Genomic DNA, 16,481 nt, shown 5'->3' with positions numbered 1-16,481 from the left:
TAGGGCGAGAGGTTGCTGGTTCGATACCCGGGGTCGACTAGGTGAAAAAAATCGGTGCCCTTAAGAGCAAGGCACTTAACCCTAATTGCTCCTGTAAGTTGCACTATACAGAAGATAGCCCTATTTGGTAAAAGACCATGTCCATATTATGGCAAGAACAGCTTTAAGCTTTAATTACTTTAAGACATGAAGGACAGTCAATATGGAACATTTCAAGAACTTTGAAAGTTTCTTCAAGTGCCATCACAAAAACCATCAAGCTCTATGATGAAACTGGCTCTCATGAGGACTGCCACAGGAATAGAAGACCCAGAGTTACCTCTGCTGCAAAGGATAAGTTCATTAGAGTTACCAGCCTCAGAAATTGATGCCCAAATAAACGCTTCACAGAGTTCAAGTAACAAACACATCTCAACATCAACTCTTCAGAGGAGACTGCGTGAATCAGGCCTTCGTGGTCGAATTGCTGCAAACAAACCACTACTAAAGGACACCAATAAGAAGAAGAGACTTGCTTGGTCCAAGAAACACGAGCAATGGACATTAGACCAGTGACTGTCGTTTAGTCTGATGAGTCCAAATTAGAGCTTTTTGGTTCCAACCGCCGAGTCTGTGAGACACAGAGTAGGTGAACGGATGATCTCAGCATGTGTGGTTCCCACCATGAAGCATGGAGGAGGAGGTGTGATGGTTGTTTGCTGGTGACACTGTCTGTGATTCATATATATATATATATTTTTTTTTTATGCATCCTTTATTTAACTTTTTATTTAACTAGGCAAGTCGGTTAAGAACAAATTCTTATTTACAATGAAGGCCTACACTGGTTAAACTTAGCCGACGCTGGGCCAATTGTCCGCAGCCCTATGGGACATAATGTCTATAATACTGTTATAAGCTCACATAATTGCTGTCACAAATTCCAAACTCTTCACAGTTGTCACTGGTCATGGATAGTAATTTCCGAGTGAGCAAACAATTTATTTACTCAAAGCATCCATATAGATTCATTTTTATCTGTTTTTTTTTTTCTAGGGCAGACCTACTTTTTTAAAGATTTGTACAAAAGAACAAATGAATGCAACTATATCAAATTGCTTTGTGTTCTACTTGTAGCCCTGGTTGTCCAGAAAATAACATTGTAAAACAATTCATTGTGATGTTAAATTTAAGGGCTGGATATGCAAATAAATGAAAGATAATGAAAAGCTGGGTTTTGGGACTGATAGGGTTAAATAACAGGCCTTTTCAAGTGCAACTTTAGTACGGATGTTTTTGGGAAACAGCTCTGAGATTTAACGATGCGGCTACGAAGGTACTAACGATGAATTTAGCCTTGAGATGCTTTTGTTAAACCGGGTCTGTCATGCCAAAAAGTCCCCCCTCTCCCCCCCATGTCACAATTTGGATTTGATGAGTTCTAGCTTCCGTTGCTAGGGCTGTTGCTAGAACTTCCAAAACATGATTTGGCATGACAGGCCCTGTATAAGATTGTCAGCTAAATGATTAAAATGTAAATGTAAAATGTAGAAGTATAAAGTTCATGAGTTAAAATAATTCTATGTAGCACCACATGGTGGTGCTATGCTTCACACAACCTGCGTTAAAATATTGATATGCAATTTTACAGTGAACTGACAATATAGAATTATCCGTCAGTGGTTTAAAAGGTCATTTTTTATTTATTTTTTTAAAGATCATTGTAGAATTGTCAGTTATGAAAATGTCTATTTAATTTGTGATTTATCACAGGAGTTAATGTAACCTAATGTCTTAATATTGTGTATCATATCAAAGGTTTTGAGATTGTTGACCCCTGTACAGGACAGGAGACCTCTAGGTTGTAATCATTTCATTAAGCGGTTGAAAGCGGATAGAATGGTTGAAGTAGACCAGAACGTTTAGGAGCAGCAGAGGTTACCTACTTTGCCACCGGAACAATGTTTTCCACAGACAACCATTCCTTTACCCTCATTTCTACACTCGTCACCTGCAGACCAAAGTGACTACTCAAATGGAACCATATTCCTTACATAGTGCACTACTTTTGATTAGAACCCTATGGGTCCTAACCAGAACCCTATGGACCCTCCTGACCAGAACCCTATGGACCCTCCTGACCAGAACCCTATGGACCCTCCTGACCAGAACCCTATGGACCCTGACCAGAACCCTATGGGCCCTCCTGACCAGAACCCTATGGACCCTGACCAGAACCCTATGGACCCTGACCAGAACCCTATGGACCCTGACCAGAACCCTATGGGCCCTCCTGACCAGAACCCTATGGACCCTGACCAGAACCCTATGGGCCCTCCTGACCAGAACCCTATGGACCCTGACCAGAACCCTATGGACCCTGACCAGAACCCTATGGACCCTCCTGACCAGAACCCTATGGACCCTGACCAGAACCCTATGGACCCTGACCAGAACCCTATGGACCCTCCTGACCAGAACCTTATGGACCCTGACCAGAACCCTATGGGCCCTGACCAGAACCCTATGGGCCCTCCTGACCAGAACCCTATGGACCCTGACCAGAACCCTATGGACCCTCCTGACCAGAACCCTATGGACCCTCCTGACCAGAACCCTATGGACCCTGACCAGAACCCTATGGACCCTCCTGACCAGAACCCTATGGACCCTGACCAGAACCCTATGGGCCCTCCTGACCAGAACCATATGGACCCTGACCAGAACCCTATGGACCCTGACCAGAACCCTATGGACCCTCCAGACCAGTACCTTATGGACCCTCCTGAACAGAACCCTATGGACCCTGACCAGAACACTATGGACCCTCCAGACCAGTACCTTATGGACCCTCCTGAACAGAACCCTATGGACCCTCCTGACCAGAACCCTATGGACCCTCCTGACCAGAACCCTATGGACCCTGACCAGAACCCTATGGGCCCTGACCAGAACCCTATGGACCCTCCTGACCAGAACCCTATGGACCTTGACCAGAACCCTATGGACCCTGACCAGAACCCTATGGACCCTCCAGACCAGTACCTTATGGACCCTCCTGACCAGAACCCTATGGACCCTCCTGAACAGAACCCTATGGACCCTCCTGACCAGAACCCTATGGACCCTGGCCAGAACCCTATGGACCCTCCAGACCAGTACCTTATGGACCCTCCTGACCAGAACCCTATGGACCCTCCTGAACAGAACCCTATGGACCCTCCTGACCAGAACCCTATGGACCCTCCTGACCAGAACCCTATGGACCCTGACCAGAACCCTATGGACCCTCCTGACCAGAACCCTATGGACCCTGGTCAAAAGTAATGATCTATACAGGGAATTGGGTGCCATTTTGGGATGCATTATCTGGCGATATGTAAAATGCCATATGGAAGTTATGATATAATATAGGCCAGCCTAAGCTAATTAGACGTATTACTTACATAGTAGATGTAGCAATTACATAATATAATATTCAACATAATATTATCATGTTTCAACATACAGGTTTGCTTTATAGCTGGAATCTTATTGGACAGATTTCATCATACGCTTGCATGTAAATCAGATGTTGTTAGACCTGTGTTGTTATTCTCCTGCGATCGAAGGAAAGGAACGGAGGAAGAATGTTTTTGCTGTTCCCTGTCCAAGTTCTAGTCTGCTGTATGATACTGATTGTGTTTCATTGATGCCTAGTCACTTTACCCTGCCTTCATGTACATATCTACCTCAAATACCTTATTATTATCTATCCTGATGTCTAGACACTTTACCCTGCCTTCAGGTACATATCTACCTCAAATACCTTATTATTATCTATCCTGATGCCTAGTCACTTTACCCTGCCTTCAGGTACATATCTACCTCAAATACCTTATCTATCCTGATGCCTAGTCACTTTACCCTGCCTTCATGTACATATCTACCTCAAATACCTTATTATTATCTATCCTGATGCCTAGTCACTTTACCCTGCCTTCATGTACATATCTACCTCAAATACCTTATTATAATCTATCCTGATGCCTAGTCACTTTACCCTGCCTTCATGTACATATCTACCTCAAATACCTTATTATTAACTATCCTGATGCCTAGTCACTTTACCCTGCCTTCAGGTACATATCTACCTCAAATACCTTATTATAATCTATCCTGATGTCTAGTCACTTTACCCTGCCTTCATGTACATATCTACCTCTAATACCTTATTATTATCTATCCTGATGCCTAGTCACTTTACCCTGCCTTCATGTACATATCTACCTCAAATACCTTATCTATCCTGATGTCTAGTCACTTTACCCTGCCTTCAGGTATATATCTACCTCAAATACCTTATTATTATCTATCCTGATGTCTAGTCACTTTACCCTGCCTTCAGGTACATATCTACCTCTAATACCTTATTATAATCTATCCTGATGCCTAGTCACTTTACCCTGCCTTCATGTACATATCTACCTCAAATACCTTATTATAATCTATCCTGATGTCTAGTCACTTTACCCTGCCTTCATGTACATATCTACCTCTAATACCTTATCTATCCTGATGTCTAGTCACTTTACCCTGCCTTCAGGTATATATCTACCTCTAATACCTTATCTATCCTGATGTCTAGTCACTTTACCCTGCCTTCAGGTACATATCTACCTCAAATACCTTATTATAATCTATCCTGATGCCTAGTCACTTTACCCTGCCTTCAGGTACATATCTACCTCTAATACCTTATTATTATCTATCCTGATGTCTAGTCACTTTACCCTGCCTTCAGGTACATATCTACCTCAAATACCTTATTATAATCTATCCTGATGCCTAGTCACTTTACCCTGCCTTCAGGTACATATCTACCTCTAATACCTTATTATTATCTATCCTGATGCCTAGTCACTTTACCCTGCCTTCAGGTACATATCTACCTCAAATACCTTATTATCATCTATCCTGATGCCTAGTCACTTTACCCTGCCTTCATGTACATATCTACCTCAAATACCTTATTATAATCTATCCTGATGCCTAGTCACTTTACCCTGCCTTCATGTACATATCTACCTCAAATACCTTATTATTATCTATCCTGATGCCTAGTCACTTTACCCTGCCTTCAGGTACATATCTACCTCAAATACCTTATCTATCCTGATGTCTAGTCACTTTACCCTGCCTTCAGGTACATATCTACCTCAAATACCTTATTATTATCTATCCTGATGTCTAGTCACTTTACCCTGCCTTCATGTACATATCTACCTCAAATACCTTATTATTATCTATCCTGATGTCTAGTCACTTTACCCTGCCTTCAGGTACATATCTACCTCAAATACCTTATTATTATCTATCCTGATGTCTAGTCACTTTACCCTGCCTTCAGGTACATATCTACCTCAAATACCTTATTATTATCTAACCTGATGTCTAGTCACTTTACCCTGCCTTCATGTACATATCTACCTCAAATACAGTACCTTGTACATCGATCTGGTACTCCCTGTATATAGCTCCACATTGATCTGGTACTCCCTGTATATAGCTCCACATTGATCTGGTACTCCTTGTATATAGCTCCACATTGATCTGGTACTGGTACTCCCTGTATATAGCTCCACATTGATCTGGTACTGGTACTCCCTGTATATAGCTCCGTTCTTGTGTATTTCATTTTGCTTACTTAGGGCTTGTAAGTAAACATTTCACAGTAAAGTATACATCGGTTGTATTCGGCACGTGACAACTAAATGTCAATATGATTTCAATTTGATTTTGGATAAACTTAATTAATGACCTATTGCTATTATTGTTGTTGTTGCTATTATAGTGGCACAACGGTCTAAGGCACTGCATCTCAGCGCAAGAGGCGTCACTACAGTCACAGGTTTGAATCCAGGCTGTATCCCATCCGGCCGTGATTGGGAGTCCCGTAGGGCGGCTCACATTCGGCCCAGCGTCGTCCGGGTTTGGCCGGTGTAGGCCGTCATTGTAAATAATCATTTGTTCTTAACTGATTTGCCTAGTTAAATAAAGGTTAAATTTCAAATAAATAAATAAAAATGATTGAGAGGGAACATCCACGTAGCATTGTGTATTGTGTGTCTATGACACAGACGTAATCTTGAATTACTGATCTTGAATCCTCCTATTCATGTTATGACTACTGTAGTAGTATATGTGTTGATTATTAAGTATCATTCAGAGAAATTAATGTCTCTGGTCTGTCTGTCTGTCTGTCTGTCTGTCTGTCTGTCTGTCTGTCTGTCTGTCTGTCTGTCTGTCTGTCTGTCTGTCTGTCTGTCTGTCTGTCTGTCTGTCTGTCTGTCTGTCTGTCTGTCTGTGTGAGCACTCTGAGACCATGTCTTGAGTCAGGCTGTAGAATACTCTCTTGGTTCTTTACAATCACTATCTTAAATAATAAATTAATGTACATTGTATATTCATTTCATTCAATGTTCTATTTATGAATGACTTTTATCGAAGAACATTAGAACACAATTCAATTTGTGTTTAGTCTACATGTTAATGTAATTGCTAATAAACAGGTTAAATAGGTTATGGGTAAAGCAATATGTTAAGCATGGCTACTGTCAAGTTATCCTATCAAATAACTATGCATTTATATCCTATCCTCCCATGATGAAACTAACTTGATGCTGTTTCTCCTCGCTATATCATACATTATACAGATTGATGCTGTTTCTCCTCGATATATCATACATTATACAGATTGATGCTGTTTCTCCTCGATATATCATACATTATACAGATTGATGCTGTTTCTCCTCGATATATCATACATTATACAGGTTGATGCTGTTTCTCCTCGATATATCATACATTATACAGATTGATGCTGTTTCTCCTCGATATATCATACATTATACAGCTTGATGCTGTTTCTCCTCGATATATCATACATTATACAGATTGATGCTGTTTCTCCTCGATATATCATACATTATACAGATTGATGCTGTTTCTCCTCGATATATCATACATTATACAGGTTGATGCTGTTTCTCCTCGATATATCATACATTATACAGGTTGATGCTGTTTCTCCTCGATATATCATACATTATACAGGTTGATGCTGTTTCTCCTCGATATATCATACATTATACAGGTTGATGCTGTTTCTCCTCGATATATCATACATTATACAGGTTGATGCTGTTTCTCCTCGATATATCATACATTATACAGGTTGATGCTGTTTCTCCTCGATATATCATACATTATACAGGTTGATGCTGTTTCTCCTCGATATATCATACATTATACAGGTTGATGCTGTTTCTCCTCGATATATCATACATTATACAGGTTGATGCTGTTTCTCCTCGATATATCATACATTATACAGGTTGATGCTGTTTCTCCTCGATATATCATACATTATACAGGTTGATGCTGTTTCTCCTCGATATATCATACATTATACAGGTTGATGCTGTTTCTCCTCGATATATCATACATTATACAGGTTGATGCTGTTTCTCCTCGATATATCATACATTATACAGGTTGATGCTGTTTCTCCTCGATATATCATACATTATACAGGTTGATGCTGTTTCTCCTCGATATATCATACATTATACAGGTTGATGCTGTTTCTCCTCGATATATCATACATTATACAGGTTGATGCTGTTTCTCCTCGATATATCATACATTATACAGGTTGATGCTGTTTCTCCTCGATATATCATACATTATACAGGTTGATGCTGTTTCTCCTCGATATATCATACATTATACAGGTTGATGCTGTTTCTCCTCGATATATCATACATTATACAGGTTGATGCTGTTTCTCCTCGATATATCATACATTATACAGATTGATGCTGTTTCTCCTCGATATATCATACATTATACAGGTTGATGCTGTTTCTCCTCGATATATCATACATTATACAGGTTGATGCTGTTTCTCCTCGATATATCATACATTATACAGGTTGATGCTGTTTCTCCTCGATATATCATACATTATACAGGTTGATGCTGTTTCTCCTCGATATATCATACATTATACAGATTGATGCTGTTTCTCCTCGATATATCATACATTATACAGATTGATGCTGTTTCTCCTCGATATATCATACATTATACAGATTGATGCTGTTTCTCCTCGATATATCATACATTATACAGATTGATGCTGTTTCTCCTCGATATATCATACATTATACAGATTGATGCTGTTTCTCCTCGATATATCATACATTATACAGGTTGATGCTGTTTCTCCTCGATATATCATACATTATACAGATTGATGCTGTTTCTCCTCGATATATCATACATTATACAGGTTGATGCTGTTTCTCCTCGATATATCATACATTGTACAGATTGATGCTGTCTGGTTATGTCGAGGTAAGGCAGTCTTCCATACCAGAGAGAGAGAGAGAGAGAGAGAGAGAGAGAGAGAGACCCCGCTCATCGAGTTGCTCCTCTCTCTCTCTCTCTCTCTCTCTCTCTGTGTGTGTGTGTGTGGGGAAGGCTTGTTAGCGAGATAAACAAGCAGCCAGCCAGCCAGCAGCACAGAGCAGTCGGAGGAACATGGCGGCAGTACAGTTAGCTAGCTGTAGATGTGTTTCCCTCAGCGGAAGGTCAGACCGGGTTTAACACACGGGGTTTAACACACGGGATTTAACACAGCACAAAGCCACGGAAACTTTCAAGTCGTAAGTACGCCTGTGGGGCCTTTTGTTGTTTTGCTGTGTGTGGTTTTTATTTTATTTTTTATGTTGGTGTGGAAATTCGTGTCCACATTTCGTGAGCGATTGAAATCTCTGTTGTTGTGATGCGGTACCGATTAGCTCCGTTAACGTTAGCTCGCTTAGCAACGCTGAACTGCTAGCTAGCTACCACACTGCTAGTTAGCTACACATTTTAGACCTGCCACTTTTTACTGACTTCCTAAGTTGTTCCCTTTGCAATTCTTGGCCCATGTTCACTAGTCGGTTTTTATTAAGGGCCTTGGTAGATTTATACAGTGCTTTTTGTTTGTTTGTTTGTTTGCATGTGTAACAAATGCATTGTGCACCGGGGAATCGGTTGTGTTTCTGAGTGTGTTTTGTTGTCAGTGACTGAAGTTTAACCCGATTTGAATCGGTGATCTTCCAAGACCAGAAACCATTCAGTAGTTCCAACACTGTGAATGTTTTCAGACAACCTCTCCATGGCTATGAAACTGTTTTTATTCAGCCTTTTAATGTCAGCGGACAGATCGGACTGCTCTTATCCTGAATCACCCCTAACCTAACTAACTATATACCATTTTAAAAATAAAAACAGCTAAACTCATTTTGTTTACGTAATTCTCTCTATATCAGTGACTTTTGAGTCAGCTTTTTTCTTTCTGCACCATGTATGGTTGCTTTGCTGCAGTGTCGCTCGGTGGCAACGTTACACCAGCGGCGGTGTCCCGTTTCCTCCATAACGGCGTGGAACCGACTAGACCTCCGTAGTAACACTGAGTTCCTGGGGAATCTCACCAAGTCAGTCAAGGGAGGATTTAGTTTTGTGTGAAACCAACACTGAGTTCCTGGGGAATCTCACCAAGTCAGTCAAGGGAGGATTTAGTTTTGTGTGAAACCAACACTGAGTTCCTGGGGAATCTCACCAAGTCTGTCAAGGGAGGATTTAGTTTTGTGTGAAACCAACACTGAGTTCCTGGGGAATCTCACCAAGTCTGTCAAGGGAGGATTTAGTTTTGTGTGAAACCAACACTGAGTTCCTGGGGAATCTCACCAAGTCTGTCAAGGGAGGATTTAGTTTTGTGTGAAACCAACACTGAGTTCCTGGGGAATCTCACCAAGTCTGTCAAGGGAGGATTTAGTTTTGTGTGAAACCAACACTGAGTTCCTGGGGAATCTCACCAAGTCTGTCAAGGGAGGATTTAGTTTTGTGTGAAACCAACACTGAGTTCCTGGGGAATCTCACCAAGTCTGTCAAGGGAGGATTTAGTTTTGTGTGAAACCAACACTGAGTTCCTGGGGAATCTCACCAAGTCTGTCAAGGGAGGATTTAGTTTTGTGTGAAACCAACACTGAGTTCCTGGGGAATCTCACCAAGTCTGTCAAGGGAGGATTTAGTTTTGTGTGAAACCCTCCTTCCTCCCTCCTTAAACTGTTTCGTTTTTGAAGTAATGTTTTAAATTGCTTGTCTTTTCTCTCTCTCTCTCTCTCTCCGTGAGTTAAATACTATTTTTTTTTTCATTTCCATACACAGACGAATGTTTCCATAAATGTGAAATAAATAGTGAATGTTTCTTAAATATCAGACTGATCATTTAGCCATGGAGTAACCATGGTAACAGTCCTAAAGGTAGTCGCTGTAAATAAATAGTCAATTATCAGTAGATTTTTGTTGAAGAAAAATGATATTTGATTTTACTTTACCAGTTGTCAGTTTTGTTGTTGCTTTTGCCCGGAAGGTAGTGGAGATCAAATAGACACAGTAAAGTGTTGTTGTTTACTCACCTTTTTGTTTTTGCAGCGCCGGTAGGTTCTGTCACTTGTATTTTCCATCTCCTATCGCGTTTCATGTGATGCACAATGTGGAAACAATAGCCGGATTATTTTATTTTTTATATTTTATTTAGCCTTTATTTAACTAGGCAAGTCAGTTAAGAACAAATTCTTATTTACAATTATGGCCTTCAACCGGCCAACCCGGGACAATTGTGCGCCGCCCTTTAGGACTCCCAGCCGGTTGTGATACAGCCTGGATCCGAACCAGGGTGTCTGTAGTGACGACTCCAGCACTGAGATCCATTGCCTTAGACTGCTGCGCCACTCGGGAGCATAACCGAAATATGTCAATTGATGCAGGTTCCCTCAAAATAAGTTGGAAGTGCTTGTGAAATTTGCCAGCTGATCTTAGTGGGACAACTTTAGGCAGTGGTGGAAAAAGTACCCGTATTGTCATACTTGAGTAAAAGTATAGATACCTTAATAGAAAGTTACTCAAGTGGAAGTCACCCAGTAAAATACTACTTGAGTAAAAGTATTTGGTTCTAAATATACTTAAGTATCAAAAGTAAAAGTATAAATCATTTCAAATTCCTAAAAATTAAGCAAAGCAGACTGCACCATTTTCTTGTTTTTAAATTTTATGGATAGCCAGGGGCACACTAACACTCAGACATAATTTACAAAGGAAGCATTTGTGTTTAGTGAGTCCACCAGATCAGAGGCAGTAGGGATGACCAGGGATGTTCTCTGTTTAGTGAGTCCTCCAGATCAGAGGCAGTAGAGATGACCAGGGATGTTCTCTGTTTAGTGAGTCCTCCAGATCAGAGGCAGTAGGGATGACCAGGGATGTTCTCTGTTTAGTCCTCCAGATCAGAGGCAGTAGGGAGGACCAGGGATGTTCTCTGTTTAGTGAGTCCACCAGATCAGAGGCAGTAGAGATGACCAGGGATGTTCTCTGTTTAGTGAGTCCTCCAGATCAGAGGCAGTAGGGATGACCAGGGATGTTCTCTGTTTAGTGAGTCCTCCAGATCAGAGGCAGTAGGGATGACCAGGGATGTTCTCTTGATAAGTGTGTGAATTGAACCATTTTCCTGTCCTGCTAAGCATTCAAAATGTAACAAGTACTTCTGAGTGTCATGGAAAATGTTTGGAGTAAAAAGTACATTATCTTTAGGAACGTAGTAAAAGTTGTCCAAAATATTTCACTTTCATGAAATCACAAGCGCAATACATCAAAAATAAAGCTTAACTTGTTGTTAATCCAGCCGCCGTGTCAGATTTCAAAAAGGCTTTACGGCAAAAGCAAACATTGCGATTATCTGAGGATAGCGCTCAGCACACAAAACATTACAAACAGTTAGCAGCCAAGTAGATTAGTCACGAAAGTCAGAAATAGCAATAAAATTCATCACTTACCTTTGATCTTCGTATGGTTGCACTCACAAGACTCCCAGTTACACAATAAATGTTCGTTTTGTTCGATAAAGTCCCTCTTTTATATCCAAAAACCTCAATTGTGTTGGCGCGTTTCGTTCAGTAATCAATGGCTCAAATGCTGTCACAACGGGCAGACAAATTCCAAATAGTATCCATAAAGTTTGTAGAGACATGTCAAACGATGTTTATAATCAATCCTCAGGTTGTTTTTAGCATAAATAATCGATAATATTTCAACCGGACAATAGCATCATCAATATAAAAGAAAAACAAGAAAGGCCGCGTGCAGGAACCAGCTCTGGGGACATCCCACTATCCACTGACTCAAAGTTGTCATTCTCCCTCATTTTTCAGAATGAAAGCCTGAAACAATCTCTAAAGACTGTTCACAACTAGTGGAAGCCATAGGGAACGGAATCTGGGTCCTATCCCTTTAAATGGTGGATAGGATTTCATTGGAAAAATAGCCATTTCAAAATAATGGCACTTCCTGGATGGATTTTCCTCAGGTTTTCGCCTACCATATCAGTTTTGTTATACTCACAGACATTATTTTAACAGTTTTGGAAACTTTTGAGTGTTTTCTATCAAAATCTACCAATTATATGCATATCCTAGCTTCTGGGCCTGAGTAGCAGGCAGTTTACTTTGGGCACGCTTTTCATCCAAAATTCCGAATGCTGCCCCCTATCCTAAAAAAGTTAATAGGGCCGTATAAATGTTGCTTTATATATATATTTTTACAGGTAATATACCACATCTTCTGTCTGAAATGGGTACAAGGAAGTCAATAGCCTACGTACATTTTAGGAGGATGAAGTGGGTTTTTGAATGACCGATTTGTACAATCTACCCCAGCGAGGGTGTGTTATAACGTGTATAGTGACAGTGGTGGATGTTCTCTCATGTCTCGCTGAACCTGTTTTACATCATGGGCAGATTTACATGGTACTGGGCACACCTCCACTTTTCATAGAGTTGTGCAATTTCATTATATTGTTGTTTTGCTGGCTGCTGAGTCGGCGTATTTTCCATGTTTATATGAGACACTAGCCTCATATGAATCCTTAGTATTGATTTTAATGAACATATCTGTGAGGTCCCTCAGTTGATCAGTGAATTTCATACATAGATTCAACCACAAAGACCAGGGAGGTTTTCCATTGCCATGCAAAGAAGGGCACCTATTGGTAGATGGATAAAAATAAAACAGACATTGAATATCCATTTGAGCATGGTGAAGTTATTCATTACACTTTGAATGTATCAATACATCCAGTCAATACAAAGATACAGGCGTCCTTCCTAACTCAGTTGCCGGAGAGTAAGGAAACCACTCAGGGATTTCACCATGAGGACAATGGTGTCTTTTAATGGCTGTGATAGGAGAAAACTGAGGATGGATCAACAACATTGTAGTTACTCCACAATACTAACCTAACTGACAGAGTGAAAAGAAAGATGCCTGTACATAACACATTTGACATTACTATAAGCCAATAGAAACTCATTGAATAACAGATTTATTACATGGAACAACAACATTATTTTTTTGACTAAGTTTGTTCTGAAGTGTCTGTCCTATATCTGAGAAATAGAATAAAGATCATATATATATATATATATATATATATATATATATATATATATATATATATTTTTTAACATGTATTTAACCCCTTAGTTTAGTGCCTAAAATATCTCCATATATATACTTCCATTAATGTTTTTAAACTGGCACCGGGGACCTTCAGACAGGTCTTGTGGGGCTTGTGGGCGTCCTAGAGGCTTGTTGAAGTCATATTGGTGTGTAGTCCAAACTGTTCGGACACAACACGCAGAAGATGGCTGTGCCGACTTCAGACGAGTCCTATGAAGCTTGTAGGAGTCGTAGAGCAAAATGGAGAACACCGTTATATTCGCGAGAGTCATGATAGTTTTTAAACTTTTTTTTTTGTTTTATGCCAAACTGTTCGGATGCTACAGACGTTTTTGTGAGAAGACCGAATTATTTTTTTTAGGGGGGATGTCTCATGCTCTAGTTCTCCGACCTTTCACCGCAGATGTGGAAGGGTGATATCGGCAGATGTGGAAGGGTGATATCGGCAGATGTGGAAGGGTGATATCGGCAGATGTGGAAGGGTGATATCGGCAGATGTGGAAGGGTGATATCGGCAGATGTGGAAGGGTGATATCGGCAGATGTGGAAGGGTGATATCGGCAGATGTGGAAGGGTGATATCGGCAGATGTGGAAGGGTGATATCGGCAGCTGTGGAAGGGTGATATCGGCAGATGTGGAAGGGTGATATCGGCAGATGCTGTGGATTGAGACTCAGCCCAGGCAGAAACCCCACATAGAGTATCTCTACCTTAAACAGATGGATTTTGATGGGGATTTTTTTTTAAAAATTATTATGTTAATTATATTCCCGCTGAGCTGCGGACATTGTAGGAGAAGGGTTAAGGACTGGGAAGTTTTTCAGGATAAAAAAAAAAATCTACGGAATGGAGCAAAGCACAAGCAAAATCCTAGAGGGACACCTTTCAGCAGGACAATAACCTAAAACACAAGGCCACATCTATACTGGAGATGCTTACCAAGAACACAGTGAATGTTCCTGAGTGGCTGAGTTACAGTTTTGACTTAAATCTACTTGGAAATCTATGGAAAGACCTGATAATGGTTGTCTAGCAATGATCAGCAACTGAATTTTTATTTAATTTTTAATTTTTAATTTAAAAAAAAATTTACATTTTTTTTTGACAGCTCGAAGAATTTGTAAAATAATAATGGGAGCTCAAGTCACTCAGCGTAGATGTTGTCTCTCAGTGAATGAATGTTTTCTGACGTGAACTACACTTCCGCTTCGCTCACAGTCACCATGACTACGTCCCAAACTACACCCTATTCCCTACATAGTGCACCCTATTCCCTACATAGTGCACCCTATTCCCTACATAGTGCACCCTATTCCCTACATAGTGCACCCTATTCCCTACATGGTGCACCCTATTCCCTACATAGTGCACCCTATTCCCTACATAGTGCACCCTATTCCCTACATAGTGCACCCTATTCCCTACATAGTGCACCCTATTCCCTACATAGTGCACCCTATTCCCTACATGGTGCACCCTATTCCCTACATGGTGCACCCTATTCCCTACATGGTGCACCCTATTCCCTACATGGTGCACCCTATTCCCTACGTGGTGCACCCTATTCCCTACGTAGTGCACCCTATTCCCTACGTAGTGCACCCTATTCCCTACATGGTGCACCCTATTCCCTACATGGTGCACCCTATTCCCTACATGGTGCACCCTATTCCCTACATGGTGCACCCTATTCCCTACATGGTGCACTACTTTTTGAACAGGGAAAAGGTTTCCATTTGGAATGCAGGCACTGACTTCTCATCAGCGATGTGGAATCGCTGTGGGCTCAGTTATGCGGGGATGGGTTTATATCAGTACTTCTTTATAGCCTTTTGTCATCAATGCTTTTCCGCAACGTGTAATAGGCTATTGGTTGATGGAGTTGTGGCTGTATTTGGTTTGATACTAATCAAACAAAGCTCTCTGCTTCTAGTTAATAAGGGCATTAGCGTTTTTGTGCACTTCAACTTTGAAGTGCGTCAATGTTTTCTGAGCGTTCTCCTGCTTGTTTGACCCTGGGTCATATTCATTAGTGCAAACCGTAGCAAAACGCTGTACTGCGCGAGTACGGCCCAGGGACTCCACTCCGCGCGAGTACGGCCCAGGGACGCCGCGCGGCGCCAGTACGGCCCAGGGACTGTACTGTAAGCCAGCGCAGACAAACAGCCAGTTGTTGTCAGTGAATGTCATGTGTTATCAGACTAGCAGTGCTCCTCTACAATCTCTGTCCCTAATGTCTCTCTCTCTCACACACACACACTCACACACCTAACGCTGGAACGCTGCCTGCCTGTGGAACCAGTCAGACTGTCTCTGTTACATCACTCTCTCTCTCTCTCCCTCTCTTTTTCTCTCTCTCCCTCTTTTTCTCTGTCTCTCTCTCTCTCTCTCTTTCTCTCTCTCTTTTTCTCTCTCTCTCTCTCTCTCTCTCTCTCTCTCTCTCTCTCTCTCTCTCTCTCTCTCTCTCTGTGTCTCTCTCTCTCTCTCCCCACCTGACGTCAGACCGGACGTGTGTGTGTCACATTCCGCGCTCAGGGCTTAAACATGACAGGGTGCTTGCCAACTGTCAACCCGAGGGCTTCTAGGCCAAGACACATCAGCTCTTAAGAAAGCAGGATGTCAACTCGTTAAACAATGGAAAGTAAAAGTGGGGAGGCTTGAACACGGTAGGATTATCTAGCGGAGCTCTTGCTTCTCTGTGTGATAAAGAGCGTTTTAGTGGAGGGGATATGTAAATGACGCCAGCCCTTGAGTTTACGGACAGGGGGCAGGATTCGCTACACGCCTGGTACGATGTTATTAGCATCACCTTACAATACAAGCACCTAATGCATTATAATGCTATAGGCCAGTTTTATTACCTATAGTTGAAGTCGGAAGTTTACAAACGCCTGAAGGTA

At 41.3% G+C, this 16,481-nt stretch overlaps 1 protein-coding gene across 1 annotated transcript in view; it reads left to right on the top strand.

The window, feature by feature from the left end:
* The first annotated feature begins 8,444 nt into the window (after positions 1 to 8,444).
* Positions 8,445 to 16,481, top strand: part of LOC106579720 (nuclear receptor coactivator 2) — a 196,675-nt gene continuing 188,638 nt past the window's right edge. The window contains exon 1 of the mRNA XM_082965545.1: positions 8,445 to 8,690. The gene's annotated coding sequence lies outside the window, so the exon portion shown is untranslated. The remainder of the gene's footprint in view (positions 8,691 to 16,481) is intronic.

Source organism: Salmo salar, chromosome 19 (assembly GCF_965601325.2).
Source record: "Salmo salar chromosome 19, fSalSal1, whole genome shotgun sequence".
Taxonomy (NCBI): domain Eukaryota; kingdom Metazoa; phylum Chordata; class Actinopteri; order Salmoniformes; family Salmonidae; genus Salmo; species Salmo salar.
Note: the sequence above shows the minus strand (reverse complement) of the source record. Positions and strands in the feature narration are given on the sequence as shown.